The following is a 5,080-nucleotide window of genomic DNA, read 5'->3' as shown; positions in this document are numbered from 1 at the left end:
TTTCTTATGAGAGTCCTTCGGATCGGGCCCCCACAACCCCAGTCGCCCAAAGGCTCTCCTCAGAAGTCACTTTGCCAATCCCAAGCCCCCTCTTTGCTTCCTGAATCAGTCTCTCCTCCTCCTTCTATGTCCAGTGCTGCTTGTAGTGACTTAAGTGGTAGCTGTTTCGCTGTTTTGTTTTGGAGAAATGCTTTATTTTATTTTTATTTTATTTTTTGGTTATGTCTACAGCATGCTGAAGTTCCTGGGCCAGGGAGCAAACCTGAGCCACAGCAGTGACAACGCCCGATCCTTAACCTGCTGAGCCACCGGGGAACTCCTTTATTTTATTTTTATTTTTATTTTTTTGTTTTTTTGCTATTTCTTTGGGCCGCACCCCAGGCTAGGGGTCGAATCGGAGCTGTAGCCACCGGCCTACGCCAGAGCCACAGCAACGTGGGATCCGAGCCGCGTCTGCAACCTACACCACAGCTCACGGCAACGCCGGATCGTTAACCCACTGAGGGAGGCCAGGGACCGAACCGGCAACCTCATGGTTCCTAGTCGGATTCGTTAACCACTGCGCCACGACGGGAACTCCCTTTATTTTATTTTTAAACTTTTTTTTTTTTTTTAAGTTGATTCACTTTCGGCTTATGTCCCTGGGATGGGATTGTAAGTTCCTTAAGATCACGGGCATTTTTGAGGAGGTGACAGATTTGAGAAGTATGATTCTGGAAGATGTATTCAGTCAACTACTCAGTAAATATTTACTGAGTACCTCCCGAGTGCCTGCATTGTTCTCAGTGCTTGGGAAACAGCAGTGAAGAAAACAAACATTCTTTCCTCACAGAGCTCAAATGCTCGTGGGACAGACAGACAATAAGCTTAATAAGAAAGTTGGACACTGATAACTGCCACGAAGAAGAAATAAAACAGAGTAAGGGAACTGACAGTGATGGGGGCCTTTTCAGTCAAAAAGGACCTGGAAGGCTTCTCGGAGGGGGTGCTGCTTAAGCCAAATGTGAATGAAGCTATTAGCTAAGCCATGTCCCAAGCAAAGGGAACCGCAAGGGAATAGCAAATACAAAAGCCCCGTTCTGTCACTTCACTCATGTAAAACGAAGGTCAAAAGAGGGACAAGGTCCTTAATACATGACCTTGTGTCTTTCGCAAGGTCATGTATTAAGGAGGGAGTGAATGAATGAGGGATCCTGATACCCATGGATTATCACTGTTAATATCTTCATGTATTTTCTTCCAGGTCTGTACACCTACGCACGTGGGTATGTACGGATGTCTTTTTTTTGACATTGCAAATAAACACTTCCAACAAATTCTATCAAACACCACATCATCTAGGAATGTTAGACATTAATTCTGAATTCAAAACAAGGACATTCAGAGAATGCATCCCGGAGTTGGCCAACATGGAGCTTTTACTTAAATCTAGTATTTTATAGAAGCCTCACTATTAACCCTTCCTAGAAGTCAGTGACTGCGATTCGACTTTATAATGTTAAGCAAGTCTCCTATGCAATGCCCTCATATAACTGCTTCAACTACCAACTCTTATTCCAGCCAGGAAATTATAAAAACATATATGAATTACACGGAAGGGCTTGATTAAAAGGCTGTCTATGTATAGGGCTGCTTCTCGCCTCAGCAAGCGCATGTGCACACAAAATATTTACATATAGATGCCAGGACATTCTCTTGGTTATGTTACATGGCAAAGTGCACGGTTTGTTTGTTTGTTTGTTTCTTGTTTTATTATTTCAAAAGTGCACATTTATAAATGTCATTCTATTATGTATGAACTGAAAAATATATGTGTGTTTTAAAAAGCCCTCGACACAGGGGAGTGGACGATGCCTCTGCATTAAGCACAGAAACGCAGAGGTTTTTCCAAGACGTCAATGACCTGCCTGTCTCCAGCTGGCTCCCCGGGGGCCGCTGCCAACTGGCATTGCCCTCGGAAAGACAAGATGGTCTTGGTAATGACCTCCACCCACCCCAGAATCTCATCCTCCTTGATCACAAGCGGAGGCGCGAACCCAAAACCTCAAGGGCTGCAATGGCCGCTCAGCAGCCCAGTGGATTGCCACCATACATTGACCATGTTCCCCTGGCTTAATGGTCAACATTATATCATCATCACACAATACCACGGAGATGACAGGGTATAAACTACCAGAAATGCCTTTCCTAGAAGGACTATATCAGCCCTGACATTTTCATGATCGACAGCCAGACATCGACAAGTTCTGGCCAATCCTGTCTGTATTTGATCAGCAATAGACAGAACCTGGTGCTGGGTGCAGAGCTCATGCAAGCCCATGAGGTAGCCTGGATCTGGAACACCGATGCCCACCTCACCCTGAATTGCCTCTACCATGAACGCAGCAACGTTTGGCTCCTGCAGCACATGCTCTAGAGCAGGCAGATCGTTATATGGAATGATTTCAAAACCTGGCATAAATGGTCCAAAACCATCGTGAGTGGTGGGGTCTATGGAACTGCAGATAGCGGAAGAATGTTTTCCCGCAAACGTTTCCAGCTTCAAAAATGATCTTTGCTTTGCATTTTGGAATACCCTTCATGGTATATCCCCATTTCCGAGCAATTTTGCAGGCAGTCTCTCCAGCTCCACCTCTGTATTCATAGGAAGGACCTCGTGGTAGTTGAAAAGTTTAGTAACATACTCTTCACATTCTCAAGCACGTTATGGTGGAAAGCCCTAGACATTCGGGTCAATTTGTCCACCGACTCTTCAGAGCATTCATAATCTTTGGGTGACAATGCCCTTGGTTCACAGAAGCCACTGTAGAATGAACGCCACGACGAATGACAGCAATGGCTAGTTTGGAAAACATGATATCCTTCAAGTAGGAATACCACCAACCAACTATCCTTTTTTCCCACAGTACAGATTAATTACAGATTTTTCACTGGCGATCCAGGGATGTCTTCAGAGCATTCAATAACTCCTGGTGGCAACTCAGAGGACAAGCCAGAACACACAAAGTCAACTGAACAGCAGAGACCCGTTTTTTTCTTAATTGCTATTTTTCAAACTTTTTTCCCACTTAAACATATTCAACGACAATTTCCAATATCCATAACATTGATCTACATTGTCCTTTTTTTCCACTTAGAGCTCGTCCCAAGTTTAAATGTTTTGGTTTATTGAAATAAAACTTACTGTAAAATTCATCCTTTTTGAATGTACATTTCTATGAATTTTTACAAACGTACACAATCGCGTAGTTATCACAATAATCAAAAGAGTGATTTTTTTCCATTATCCTAAATAGCCCTCTCTCGCCCCTTTGAAATCAAGTTTCCTGCTCCCGCCTCTAGATCAGATCCCTGGTAACCGATGAGCTGGTTTCCATCCCAGGAGTCTTAATTTTCCAGATATCGTACAAATGGAATCACAGCATCTGTAGACTTTCGTGTCTAGCTTAGTTTTCTTAGAACGATATTCTTCAAGATTCATCCTCATTGTTGTATAGCAATAATGTATTATTTTTATTGCTGAATAGTATTCCATTGTACCTCCTCAATTTGCTTATCCACTCAAGGGTTGAGGGACACTTGGATTGCTTCCAGCTTTTTTTCATTATCAAAAATAAAGCTATTATGAATATTCATGTACAGACCTCTGTAGTGGGCAGTCTTTATTTCTCTTGGTTATATACTTAGGAGGGGGTTTATGGTAAAGGTATATTTAACTTTACAAGAAACTGTTGTCAAAAATGTCTGTAACATTTTGTATTCCCACCAGCAAACTCTGAGCCTTGTTTCTCCACATATTAATTTATTTAGAAAATTTTACTCATTCTTTTAGCCGTGTAATGATACCTCATTGTTGTTTTAATTTGCTTTTTTCCTAATGATTAACAATGTCAAGCAGGTTTGCATGTTCTTATTTGCCATTCTTGGATGAAGTGTCAGTTCAAGTCTTTGCCCATATTCTAATTGGGCTGTTTACTTACTGCTGAGCTGAATTAATTTCCTAGGGCTACTGTAACAAATTGCTACACACTTAATGGCTCCAAACAGTAGAAGTAAATTTTCATACTATTCTGGAAACCAGAAGTCTGCGCTGTGCCTCCTGGGGTATCAGTCAAGGTGTCAGTGAAAGTATTAGCAGGGTTGGTTCCTTCCTGAGGCTCCAGTGGAGAAACTATTCCTTGCCTCTCCCAGCATATGGAGCTGCGGGTATTCCATGGCTTGTGGCTGCAATTCTCCATCCTCTGGCTCCATGGACACAACGTGTTCTCCTGTTCTTCAGTCAAACTTCCGTCTGCCTCCCTCTTCTTAGGACACTTGTGAGTACATTTAGAACCATCCAGATAATCCTGGATCATCACTTCATTGCAAGATCCTTGATTTAATCACATACGTAAAATGTTACCACATAAAGGTAACATGCATAGATTCCAATAGTTAGGCCCCAGATAATCTCGGGGGACCTTATTCAGCCCACCACGTGAGCTTAGAGAGTTCATAGATTTTGATTCATTTGTCCTGTATCAGATACGTGCTTTGCGGATATTTTCTCCATCTGTAGCTTGTCTTTTTGTTTTCTCAGCATTCTCTCTTGAAGAGCACAATTTTTAAAATTGTATTTTGATGAAGTCCAATTTATAAATTATATCCATTTTTTTCTATTGTGGCTTGTCATTTGTGTGTTCCATCTAAATGACCTTTGCACACGTCAAGGCTGCAAAGATCTTCTCCTGTATGTATTTCCAGATATTTTATAGTTTTAGGTTTTACATTTAAACCTACAACAATTTTGAGTGTTTTTGTAAGGGGTGCCAGATATGGGTCCGAGTTTATTACTCTGCATGTGTATGGCCAATTGTTCCAGCACCATTTGTTAAAAAGACTGGACTTTCGCCATTGAATTGCCTTTGTACCTTGCCAAGAGCCAGTTGACTGTATCTGTTTATTTCTGACCTCCATTACATTCAATTGATTTGTGTCAGTCTGGTCCCCAAGACTTACACTGTCTTGATTACCACTGTTTCTAGTAAGTCTTGAAATTTGACAGTGTGAGTACTAAAATCTTGTTCTTTTTTAATTGATG

At 41.7% G+C, this 5,080-nt stretch overlaps 1 pseudogene; it reads right to left on the bottom strand.

Annotated features, from left to right (window-relative positions):
* Positions 1–2,016: 2,016 nt before the first annotated feature.
* LOC100620453 (ornithine aminotransferase, mitochondrial pseudogene) lies at positions 2,017–2,855 on the bottom strand (annotated as a pseudogene).
* Positions 2,856–5,080: the final 2,225 nt, after the last annotated feature.

Source organism: Sus scrofa, chromosome X (genome assembly GCF_054392235.1).
Source record: "Sus scrofa isolate SSC_HxYL_T2T_F1_AM1 chromosome X, Sscrofa_HxYL_maternal_Yorkshire_Landrace_v2.0, whole genome shotgun sequence".
Classification (NCBI taxonomy): Eukaryota; Metazoa; Chordata; class Mammalia; order Artiodactyla; family Suidae; genus Sus; species Sus scrofa.
This window is presented reverse-complemented; position numbering and strand designations above follow the sequence as displayed.